This window comes from Mauremys mutica, chromosome 1 (genome assembly GCF_020497125.1).
Source record: "Mauremys mutica isolate MM-2020 ecotype Southern chromosome 1, ASM2049712v1, whole genome shotgun sequence".
NCBI classification, from domain to species: Eukaryota; Metazoa; Chordata; order Testudines; family Geoemydidae; genus Mauremys; species Mauremys mutica.
This window is the reverse complement of record NC_059072.1, coordinates 53,025,520-53,039,263: the sequence shown is the minus strand read 5'-3', so window position 1 is coordinate 53,039,263 and position 13,744 is coordinate 53,025,520.

Here is a 13,744-nt window from a genome sequence, read left to right as displayed (position 1 = left end):
TGCTCTTTTGCTGGGTCCTTTTCCTTCTCAGCCTTTCATTTACGATACTCAGTTCCTGAGGGTTTTCTTTTTCCTCTTTCTGCCATGGGGCATTTGAATATTGTTATGTAATGTGCTCCTGACTGCAAGCATTATAGTGTTAAGGATGGCTGACACACCATATGGTTAGTGATTTAAACCACATTGCAGCCATCCCAACACATCTTTTCACTTCTTAAAGGTTCAATGATTAGTAACATACGCTCACTTACCTATTAAAACAGTTAGTTACAGTGTTTACATGGAAACAAAATGACATTTTTTGACGTTATAACCTGACACCAGTTGTTTGGAAAGTAATCCCCATCCTCACAGTTACCCACTTGGAGTGTGACGACATCACATTCATAATCTATTAAGTGTTAATGCTGTTACTTTTCTTTATGGATTTTATTTATTACACGTGAACCAATTATAATAAAGAAAAGTCATAATTATACAGCCCGATAATAACGATAAGATTTAATAACGCTTAAAGACACTCACATTTTGGGTTTATAATGCTGAAAGACATTATTCTTTATTCTTTGGCACCAAGAAACAAAATTTTCCACAGTATTCGCTCAGTTCATAACCATCTACCTGCGACGTGTGTTAAAATGACCGTTTGACATGTATCAACTCGCGATATCTCCGCTCTACATGAATTTGTGGCTATGCGACCTCGATGTATATTCAAGTTACATGTCACTAGCATTGCAGCTCTTGCCGCTGGTGGATGTGTTTCATTGTGGCTGAGTTATTGTTTATCAAAATTGTGGAGTTGGTCATCCTGACCCTGTCGCAAATAAAAAAAAATCGCTAAAATATTATTTATTTTTGCAGTAAATAAAAGATTTGACATATTAATAAATTCTCATAAATGTAGAGAATTATAATTCATATTCCCTCTGTATGCACATTGGAAGTGAAATAATGACCGTCATTATTTTATTTGTATTTCTTTTTATCTTTTTCATTTTTTTCCCCATTTTTTTTTAAATTTGATTTTTTTCCTCGAATTTGGCACTCCATTTAAATTGGCATCATGGGCAACTGCCTAGTTCATCTATATGAACAGGCCACCCCTGACTGCATCCACATAAAGTGGTGTTCACACCACCCTATGTCGACGGGAGAGAATCTCCCACCAATATAGCTTCCGCCTCTCGCAAAGATGGAGTAATTATGCTGACGGGTGAGTGCCCTCCATTGGCATAACGTGTCTTCGCCAGACACAGCTGCATCAATGTAGTGTAGTGTAGACTTGTCCTAGGTCTTAGTGAAAGTCAATGGGACTTAGATACCTAAATCATTTAGGCACTTTTACCCATAGATTCAAGAATTAAAGGGTATAACAGAAATAACAGCTTTTGAATAGAAACTTACAAAAATTACTGGGATATCTCTTAATAGTTTCCCCAACCTTCAATTTCTTGCTTTCTTTGCAGCAAAGGCAAACTCCAGTTAGCACAAACTGTACTATATTTGCATTAATATGTATAACTTTATTTCCAATGTCCTATGCAAAAATATAATGTTTAACAACACAACTCTGCAGTAAAAATAAAAAAGGTAAGCTAGAGTCAAGAGTATATATTCAGCATTCTGAGCACCTCTTGAGCTACATACTGTTCCCACTAGCATTACTGGGCCAAGTCTAGCACTAGTGTAAAAGGCTGGATTCGGCCCTATGTATCAAACATCTGCACAAAAGTCAAACAGGATTAGAAATACAGATTTTGGTGTCTTGATGATATACTTCCCATTGTGAATTCAAGGGCCTCACAAATGCTAATGGCACCTCTGTAATTCCATGCAGCACCCTAACCACATGCTATGCTATGTTTGGCACATGTGGAAGTAAAACCTTTCCTAGTTAAAGAACAGTTAGAGCAGAGGTTCTCAAACTGCGTCTGCTCCATTCAGGTGGTCCGGGGATAGTTTCCGCTTAAGGTGTGCACCTGGGCAGTCACACGTGAAAGACTGAAGGGCCACCTACCTAATTAGTGGAACCACACAGGCATGGCTCCACTAATTAGGTGCCTGGACTCTGGAGAAGATACACATGTAAGGTGAGGTGGTGGCCTTGGGGGGAATAGGGGATAGGTGGGAGTGGGCAGTGGGGTGAGAAGAGGGGGTGGGAAGATTTTGGGATGGCCAGAGAAAGAGGCAACTTTCCCCAGCTCCAGGGCTGCGGCTGCTGGGGAGAAATGGCCCTACTTCCCAGCCCCAGCTTGGGGCTGCTGCCATGGGGGAGAGAGGGAGAGACACCCCTCTTTCCCATCCCCAGCTGGGGAGCTGCCCCCAGTGCGGGAGAGAGGAAGAGACATCCCTCCTTCCTGACCCCAGCTTGGGAGCTGCCATGGCAGGAGAGAGAGGCCACATCCATCACATTAGAAAGGTAAAACTACTGATATTAAAATATGAGTTGTGTGCTTTTATTTGTAGACCAAAAACATTAATTATTTTTTTTATATATAGCACTTTTATCCAAAGCACTTTACAATAGTTAGCTAACAGTACAAACAACATTTGGAAAGATCATTAAGTGGTCCGCCGAGACCCTCAGCAATTTTCAAGTGGTCCATGAAAAAAAAAGTTTGAAAACCACTGAGCTAGAGCACTGACTGCTATAAAATGTTGTCATTTTAATGCTACATGTAACAATGGAGAAGAATCTGTGGTTTATTTGACAAATGAGCCTCTAGAGGCCCTAGGCTTCCAAACAAGCTGAAATGTGCACTCTTGATTTTACACAGCATGTGCTCCCTACCATTAATGCAAACAACTGAAAAAGTATTGATATGTTACCTCTCCTCCAGATTCTTCTTATTTTAAATCTTATATATTCTCTCTGTAAACTTTTGTCAGCTACTGTATCTACTGCCCAAATAGATAACCAGTATTGAACCTTTAAAATGGATTTTTTTTTAAAAGACTGTGGCTTCTTGTTCAGATTTTCAAACCAAGTTTAAATACACCACTCCCACTGAGATTAATTGGAGTGATGTCAATGGGAATTTTGTGGCTGAATCCCTTAATCCGCTTTGAAAATCTCCATGTCTAATTTTCTGTGCAACTTTAAATAGGGGATGCCATCCAAATAAGAGCCTTTTCTCTTAACTGTAATTACTTTTCTCCTGAGACCTGCCTAATTAAGCTGGATTGCTTAATGAAAGTGGTCACTAATTAAGGGTGATTAATAAATGAAGGACTGGAGTGTGATTTTCCCCTTTTGTAGATGGGAATGGCAGAGGCAAGAAGGGAAAAGAACTATATCCACCTCAGTATCCACGTAATCCCAGGTGTTAGCTCACAGGGTCTGTAATAGTATAAGGGAAGTAAATGAGCAAATCAGTCTTAATTCAGTAGGAATAATTCATTAACTAATCCTTGTCCCTTGGCCTATCAAAGGTAAATCCCAGACTAACTCCTTTTTTGTTCCTTCCTCCTTAATAGACTCTGGCAAGGCCCCTAGAGAAAACCTGCCTTAATGGAATATCAAGCTGAATACCTTGCCTAGAGATTTACCTTGGCTTCTTATTGCATTCCTGTTCCTGTGTTCATTTACAAGTTACCATTGCTTTATAACAGTGATTCTCAAACTTTTGTACTGGTGACCCCTTTCACATAGCAAACCTCTGAGGGCAACCCCCCCTTAATAAATTAAAAACACTTGTTTATATATTTAACACCATTATAAATACTGGAGGCAAAGCGGGGTTTGGGGTGGAGGCTGACAGCTCACAAGCTCCCATGTAATAACCTTCCGACCCCCAGTTTGGGAACCCCTGCTTTACAAGATTCAGTACAGAGAGAAGTGGTCTTAGTGTTACTCTTGTAGATAAGGAATAAAAAAAATTGGAAAATATCTTTTACTGGACAAATTTCAAAACCAAACCAAACAAAGCCAAGTAAAACAGCTAAACTTTGTGGAATCATAGGACCAGACTCTAAACTGCACCTCAAAGAAAGAGCAGATAAAGGTGTCTGAGCCACCTTTGCACCTCCCAAAGCCTGGGCATGGTTGGGGGCCAGGCAGGTTCCTGGAGGCCGGATTTGAACAGCTCTCTGTGGATCACTGTGCTGAGCCAGAACACAGAGTGCTTTGGCAATACCCCTTTCTTCCCCAGCATGCCCTTACGCTTTCTATGCTAACTAACCTTCTGGCAGAGGCTCTGCAGGGAATGTCAGCTAGATAAGCCCCCTCTGCTGGGAATAATTCCCAGGGAGCATCTGCACCGACATTTCCATTCCCTTTATGGTGCTGATGTGGCATGGGGGTGGGGGGAGAGTTCATAATGGAGAACCAAAGACAATCTCTTTATGAGGGAAATTTCATGCCCTAAAGACCTTTTTGGATCACAGTGGCAGGATGCTCTATCAATCAGTGAAAACCCTAGACTCAGGGGCGGCTCCAGACCCCAGCACGCCAAGCACGTGCTTGGGGCGGCATGCCGGGGGGTGCGCTCTGCCGGTCCCGGGAGGGCGGCAGGCAGCTCCGGTGGACCTCCCGCAGGCATGCCTGCAGAGGGTCCGCTGGTCCCGCGGCTCCGGTGGAGCATCCGCAGGCATGCCTGCGGGAGGTCCACCGGAGCCGCGGGACCAGCGGACCCTCCGCAGGCATGTCTGCGGGACCGGCGACCGACAGAGCACCCCACGCGGCGTGCCGCCATGCTTGGGGCGGCGAAATGGCTAGAGCCGCCCCTGCCTAGACTGAGGCTATAAAATCAAAGATAAATATACAAACCAGAGGAAGGGGAGAGGGGGTCTCAGTGGAGACATGTTGTTTCCTAACACTACTTTCTACTTTCTAATCACCACAGCAATGATCCTGTTTAATCTCTGCTGCATACTTTTTACCCTCATTCCATTTGTATTTTGATTGAAACAGCACGCCCTCTGTTGTGGTAAATTTGAGGAGTCAAACACGGCTAATACTGTTTTCATTGCTAAACAGACAGAACTGTGAAAATGCTACCTTGTAGCCTCTAGACATACATTTTAAAATAAATTTACTTAAATAAAATGTTCACTGATGAAGAATTTGAGAGAGATAGGACATGTCTCCTTGTGACACTGTGTAATGACTAGAGGGCAGAGGATAAGAGAGACTAAATGAAAGTACCAAAGTAAATCACATTTACAACACCGAATGCCAAGAATTTAGTTTTTTTAAAAATCACCCTACCAGTGTATTCTTGAAAATGAGTCAACATTTTTCTAATGTATTGTAAGTAAAACATGGATACGACATTGTGTTAGGTAAAAGTTATCTGTTGAAAATATACTGTATGTTTCTGTATTGAAGACATTCTCTCTCTCTCTCTCTCATTCATTCTTTGGTGACATTAGAGAAGATAGGTCAGGAATTCTATTCTCCTTATCTCATAAAACAAAAACAAGGGGACATTCAATGAAATTGAAAAGCAGCTAATTCAAAACCGACAGGAAATATTTTTTCACACTATGCTTAATGGACTATGGAACTCACTGCCACATGATGTTATTGAGGACAAAAATTCAGCAAGGTTCATAGGAGGATTGAATGATTATATGCATATAAAAGAATATCAAAGTTACAATGGTTAATGCTAACAAAAGGAGTACTGGAAAGGAGATAACTTCATATTTCAGCATTATGCCCAATTTCTACTTTTTAGGAATTAGGATGAGACCTTCATAGAAGAGAGATTATACCACAGCTGCCTACTGGGAAGGTTTCTTGCACATTCTTCTAAAACATCTGGTGCTGGCCACTGAAAGTGACAGTATATTGGACTAAATAGACTGCAAGCTAGATCCATTATAACAATTTCTGTTTTGCTATCTTCTTTAGCCAAAAAATACTAGAGTATTTAAATGGAGGAAAAATCAAACAGAATTATTACATTTGCAAAGACTAAAGGCTACAGTGTTGAATTGAACTGTTCAAGTAGGACGAAATTCATATTTGTGCAGAAGGCATGCTCAAAGTGTGTAGTCCTTGTACAGGCTCTCTGCACAAGGGTGAATTTCACCCTTGGAGATTTGATTGAAGATGGTTTATATTTGAAACCAAGGGACTGAGCCAGGTTAAGTGTTGTACACAATGGCACATCCACAGACCTCCTTCTACCTTCACTTCAGCCCAAACCCTTTCCACACATAGATTGTAACCATTATATAGGAGCTTCTTTTTGATTTCGAGAAGGAATGATTGATGCCCCAGAGCCCTGCACTGTATTGCGCATTTTTCATCCCCTCCTCTCACACAGACATAGGGGATGATTTGGCTCCAAGAAATCAAGTGAAACTTATGACATGCCCATGGATGTCCTGTATTTGAAAAGGAAAGCTGAAATGTGTCCATTGTTCACCTGGGCACTAAGAAGCATCAGTGGGTCATCCCACTACCTGAATTATTTTGTAAGTATTTGTATTTAGCACATATCTGTTATTCTCTGAATTCCATTAGCATTACCTGTGCAGACTTGACATTTGTCCAGCCAGGTCTTCTAGCTACTAAGATTTAACTACTTTGTTTATTAGATGGTCCACCTTTTCAGGAATGCTCCCAGCATTTAGACATGGCAGGCCCAGATGATATGGTGTACAACGGTGTTATAAAATGGAATTTGGGATCTGTCACAGATATGCTTATGTGACAAGAGTTGCAAACATAAACGCATAAACTTTTTAAAGACTATAGGATCCGCCTTTTAAGTCCACTAAAGTAAATGGAAAACATTTTATTGACCTGAGTAGGCTTTGTACCAGATCCTTGGAAAGCAAGTTTTGTATGCTCTTACCTCCGAACATTTCGTTTCTGTAAGTACAGTATGGGACAAAGTTAAGAAACATCTATTTTATAATACTTAGCACTTATAGGAACACCTTTCATACAACGATCTTAAAATCCTTTTAAAGATGGGTAAAATTTTAAAATGGGAATAGCATTATACACAAAGACTAACGTGTGATTTGACCAAGTTTACAAAGCGAGTCAGAGCCAGAGTCTGAGGTCTGGTCTACACTACGGGGGGGGGGGGAGTCGAACTAAGGTACGCGACTTCAGCTACGCGAATAGCGTAGCTGAAGTCGAACTACCTTAGTTCGACTGACTTACCCGTCCAGACGCGGCAGGGTCGAACTCCGCGTGGGGAGTTCGAACTATCGTGTCTTGATTAGACGCGATAGTTCGAACTCCGCGTGGGGAGTTCGAACTATCGTGTCTTGATTAGACGCGATAGTTCGAACTCCGAGAAGTCGAACTCACCGTGTCGACCCGCGCGGTAAATATGGACCTACCCTGAGACTAAATCCTAGTTCCCCTCACTCCTAGTCCCCTGTCTTCACCACTAAACTACACTGTCTTCTGTTGTTTGTTGTGTTAAGCAATGTTATTGCTGATGTTTTTCAGTGGAATTCAATTTTTGCATCGTGATGTGACATACCAACTCATCAGCATATAACTGTTCCATTTGTTTAGACTAAGCTATAAACTAAATCATGTTGGCAAACGGTAAATGTAAAACTTTCGATGATTGTGAACTGCATAGTCAAAAACAAATGACTGTTTATTCCCATGATGTTAGTACAATGCTGAATTGGAGAGAATGGACATTCTATTCAAGTCCAATTTTATCCTTGCATCCAATAATTTTTTTCTTCAAGGATTGGGTGGTGGCAAATGTGACGGGTGACAGGAAATTGGGTATCATTATAAGAAGTTTTGTGGGATAATGGTTGATAACAAAAGACAGCAAGACATATTAGCTCATTTCAATATAGTACCGTGGGTCCCCTAGCCTACTTTTTATTTCTAACAATTGGATACTAAGAATTATTCTTGGAACTCATCTCTTTCCTTAGCATGAACCCATTATTATATCTGAAAACAATCATCAGCAATAAAAAAACTAACTGTTTTCTCTTGAGAAAGATCTGATGCCCCTTCACTTTAGGCTCTATACATTCTTAATTGTTCAGGGGCCTATAATACTCCTTCTCCAATGAGTGTATACAATGCATTCATGCAATACAGAACTGACATTACTCTTCAGTGCCATTCAGTTCCCTGCAGGTTTGAAGGTCACAGATCTGATAGAGGGAAAAAATACTGCTCTGCCCTTTCCATCCAGTTCCTTCCCTTCCTGTTATGGAGACTTGATGCAACCATATATGGTGATCCCATGTAGGTGGCCAGGCATAGGGAAGAACTTGCTATAGAATGTCCTTCTATGACCTCTGGAACCTTTGTTCCCCCATTTCCTCTTTTTTTAAACTCCCCTTTGCATCTCGCAGCATAGAGTAACATATGATAATAAGGTATCAAATCAAAGGCCATCAAAGCCAATGGCACTCCTTCCATTCATTTCAGTTGGCTTGTTGAGGTGATGTGTATCGTACATCACATGCTGGCAAAGAACTTATTGAAGATGGCTTTTCTATTACACAATCTTCACCAATCCAAAGAAGAGATGTTTTATTTTTATTTTTTATTTACTGCTGAAAGCCCCACAAATGTAAGAAAGAAAAAGGGGCCACATTCTAACCATAGACATGCAGAAACTTAGAAACTTAGAAATGCAGGGCTGGAAGGGACTGCAAGTCCTGTCCCCTGTGCGGCGGCAGGACCAGAGTGACCAGATATGCAACACAATATCAACAACAAAATGGTGTAGGCCTGACTTAACATGAGTACTTGAACATACAAGAGGCCTTGTTTCACAAACAAAAGAACACTCAAAACTGTCCTTGGAAACAGGAAGCCAAAGCATAAAGTAGAATTCATTATCTTTCTCCTGGGTCCAGCAATGTTAATGTATCTGTCAATCATCTGAAAGCTCTGACCACTGAACAACCTCCCTGGATAATTTTTTAATTTATGTGCAGTTATATATAGGTGTACTTTCCACATCTTACATAAATAAGCTGCTAACACCTCCCAAGATTTTTAACAACTCGCAGAAAGACACTTGTTAATAAATCTGTTATAATTTTATGGTTCTGTTTGTCATCAGAGCACTCTGATTGCTACATTCCCCTAGGGAAAAACAATACTGTACAAATTCTCAATGAATTAGTTTAAATAAAATGAATCATCAGTGTATCTGCAAGCTGACCTTTTATCTGTTAATTGTAATGCAAGATTGTTAGGGACAAGTCAGTAAATACTACAGTACCACATAACGTGTAAAAGCAATATAGTACAGTACAATAAAATAAATAAACTACCTTCCTTGTTGGCAGCATGAGAATAATATCCTTAAATACAGTAGTCAGAGACATTTTCAGCATTAAAATTCATATTGCAACAAGGTGGTGAGATGCATTAATAAGATGTAGGACTACAAAAATTGGTTGTAATAATGTTGGCATTGGGTGAACATTTTCCTTGCTGGCCAAAGGTATGGAATTTAGTGTTTATCTTCTCTGGGCCATTAGACTACTTCATTAATAGTCAATTTTCTTGCAATTCCCGTATCTGAAAGAGTATGTTTTATCTCTAGTCAGGTTGCTTAATTAGACAAAAAATATAGATATCTGTGCTCTGGCCTTTTTGGTTGCTATAACCAATAGCTATTAAATATTATTTTATGTGTTATTATAGCTGCTGGGCAGACATGGCTCTATCTCACTCTACCTGTCATACATTCCTCCTCCTTCTAGCCCATCGAAAGAAAAACACTTTATTTAATAATCAGTAGAGTAGGCCTACGCAGCACATTTCAGATCCAAATTATTCCTGAGCTCTAGGAGCTGGGATCTCTGATCAGCAAGTTACCAATGCACTGCTTACATTGTCAAAGTGAACTGAAAGCCACTGGAGAATTTTCCCATGGTTAGAGAGAATCTTTGTCAGAGAAGAACTGGCAGCTGCATCTTCAAACAGAGCATGGCTCTGCTGTGCCTAATTCTGCACTGGTGTAAGGTCCTTAAGGGGACCAACTCACATTTATGTCACCATTTTTATTTTGTGGGCTATATGACTGTAGATAGAATAAACAGACATACCATTAAAACTATAAACCATCATTGAATTAGCTACCTCGTATTGTAATAGGAGATTATAATAGGACACTAGAATTCAGGATGTGACGGAGTGGCTGCTGAGACTGATCAAGCCCTCGGACCACTACTCCTTCCTACTTCTCCAAGTGGGCACCAATGATACTGCCAAGAATGACCTTGAGTTGGTCACTGCAGACTACATGGCTCTGGGAAGAAGGATAAAGGAGTTTGAGGTGCAAGTCATGTTCTTGTCCATCCTCCTTGTTGAAGGAAAAGGCCTAGGTAGGGACCGTCGAATTGTGGAGGTAAATGTGTTGTTACGCAGGTGGTGTCAGAGAGAGGGCTTTGGATTCTTCGACCATGGAATCTTGTTCCTGGAAGAAGGATTGCTAGGAAAAGATGGGATCCACCTAACGAAGAGAGGGAAGAGTATCCTCGCAGGCAGGCTTGCTAACCTAGTGAGGAGGGTTTTAAACTAGGTTCAGCGGGGGACAGTGACCTAAGCCCTGATCTAAGTGGGGAAGTGGGATACTACCAGGGCCGGCTCTACAGTTTTCGCCTACGAGGAAACACAAGGAGGAAGGTGCAACAGGGCAAGCCTCCTGATTCATACTGAGAAAGCAGGGCAATCAGTTAGTTATCTTAGGTGCATGTACACAAATGCCAGAAGCCCGGGAAACAAGCAAGAATTGGAAGTCCAGGCATAGTCAAAGAACTATGATGAGATTGGAATAATAGAGACTTGGTAGGGTAGCTCACATGTCATGGATGGGTATAAACTGTTCAGGAAGGACAGGTAGGGGAGGAAAGGTGGAGGAGTTGCACTATATGTAAGAGATCAGTATGATTGCTCAGAGCTCCTGTATAAAACTGGAGAAAACCCTGTTGAGAGTCTTTGGGTTAAGTTTAGAAGCGAGAACAATAAGGGTGATGTCATGATGGGCATGTGCTATAGACCACTGGACCAGGAGGATGAGGTAGATGAGGCTTTCTTTGGACAATTAACTGAAGTTTCCAAAACATATACCCTGGTTCTAATGGGGGACATCAATCACCCTGGCATCTGCTGAGAGAGCAATACAGCAGTGCACAGACAATCCAGGAAGTTTTTGTAGAGTGTTGGGAATAACTTCCTGGTGCAACTCCTGGAGGAACCAAGCAGGGGCCATTCTCCTCTTGACCTGCTACTTACAAACAGGGAAGAATTGGTAGGGGAAGTAGAAGCACTGGAATGGGTTACCTAGGGGAGTGGTGGAATCTGCATCCTTAGAAGTTTTTAAGGCCCTGGCTGGGATGATTTAGTTGGTGTTGGTCCTGCTTTGAGCCGGAGGTTGGACTAGATGACCTCCTGAGGTCTCTTTTAACCCTAATATGCTATGATTCTACTGCGGCTTCTCTGTCAAAGGTGGTAAAAGTCTAGAAAGCATGGACATTCTAACATTGAAATATATCCGTTAAAAGACTAATGTTGCTTGATCTGCAAGTCCTAGATGAATAGATAGATAATGCCACTGAGTGCTTTTTTGGCTATCTGCCACACATTGCACTAAGGATAATAATAATAATCATTGATGGAACATGACAAATACAGGAAAATTTTAGATGTTGGATGCATGTCCTTTTGAAAAGAAAATAGTTAAATTCTATGAATGTAGGGGAAAGAGCATGGAGTACGATAGGTGAGGAAAAGTGAAAGACTCAGAAAGTGAAAAGCTGACTTGGAAAACTACAAGTGCTGTTCAACAGAAAGGTTAAGTGCTGTATTTCTGCGAGATAACTGTCAGTGCAAAACAATGGGATTGGAATGCAGTCAGAGGGACAAGCCAGGGTTCAGCTTGGGAAATGAAGGTGGCTCTCAACAGTATTGTTCGAGGGGAGTTGGAATCAGCCTTGCAAGCTGTGCAGTTATGTATTGTCACTGTAATCTTCAGTGATTTGAAGAGATTTACTTTTACTCAACCCAGAGACTCAGTATTTCTTTATGATGAATGTAATGTCTTTTCAACAGTAATTTTTAACCTTGTTCCAGCAGCAGCTAATCAAGCAGTACAAGTTTTATATGTGCAGTGGTAATAAGAGATGGCTTCTTCCCATTTCCATGGAGTTGGGAAGCAGCCAATTCTATGGGAGCACTGGTTTGATGATTTTTTCTGTTTCTACTTTCTACCAACAGGAGCTTTTGCTTTAGGGTTTTAAGGAAAATTGTGTCGGGGCATCTGTCAGCAGGGACTGTTTTTTCCAATGGTGAGCCCCTTTGAATCCAATGGCAATGTCACAATGGCCCAGGTCACAATTCATTACCCACAACTAGGGTAGTGAATCCACACCAGTCAAGCTGTTTTCTGTGAGTTGGCGGTTCCATGTAAACTTGAAGCATTTCAGGGAGAAAGGATTTGGTTATCAAACTAATTTAATTGGAGTGACTCTGAGAACACTTTCCACCAATCCAGCAGCCTCATTCTTTCAGAGAGAGTGCTAGGAAGGAAATTTTCCCCATTCTGTCTGGGTATACTAGGAGGAGGCCTCTCCCTCCCCCCAGTGTGTCCATGGAACACTATTTTCTTAGTCTATTTTTAAAATTCCCCAAACACTGTTTTCATTGCTTTCTGGGGAGGCTATTCCATAGTTTATTTCATTTCAAGGAGAAGAAGGCTTTTCCACCATTCATCTTACATTATTGCATTTAAATTTAATCCATAGTTAAACCCTCTTCTAAATATAAATATGTCCTCTCTATCACTGTTGTCTAAAACTTTCAATAACTTAGGGCATGTCTACATTACAAACTTAAGTTAGGTAGACTTATTGCAACTTCAATAATTACTTCAGTGGCTAATGTCAACACTATCCTCCTTCTGTTGGTGGTGCGCATACTCACTAGGAGCGCTTCCACTGACTGAAGAGGTGAGGTGTGGAGGTCTGGGAGCCAGGTCTCTCAGTTCCCCACTGGGAGCTGAGCTACTCCCTGGGCTCTCGTCTCCCCATTCCCCACTGGGAGTGGGTGGGGAGCAGCCTCCCAGGTTTCTCACCTCCAAGCTGGGAGCAGCGGACAGCCATTTGGGCTTTTCACCTCCTTGTTTCCCACCAGGAACAGGATGGCAATCACCCAGGCTTCTCAGCTCCCTGAGCAGGGAGCCAGGTGGGAACAGCCTGGCTGAGAATGGGAAACCAGGGGCAGCTGGGCTTTAGCTGCCTGACTTCCTTGTTAATTTCACAACTCCAGCATGGAGCCCTAAAATTGACAAGACAACTAACATCTGATGTAGGTAATGCAGTGTCTACACAAACACTGCCTCACTCTAACTACACTGACATAAACCTCCTGTGGAGGTGGAGGTGAAGTTATTATGTCAATGCAGTATGCAATTACATCAGTGGGACCAGGCCTAATATACCTTAGCAGTGTTCCTTCCCAGTCAGAGTTCAGCCAACCTCTACATATTTAAAGTGTCTTAACCCTTCCTCATATGTGATCTCTTGCCACGTAGTTAAATCCACATCTAAGTGTTTAAAATTATTATCCTTATTCTGAGGGATGGGGGTGATCAGCACTTTTGAAAATCTGGCCAGGTATTTAAGGCTTAGATATGGATTTGGGAGCATAACTTTAGACTCTCACTTTTAAAATCTTAGCCATGTCATGGAATTACATTACTGGAAAATCATATATTAGGAGTGAATGAACAGGAAGAATATTTTCCATTGGCTTCTAGGCTGGTTCTTTTGG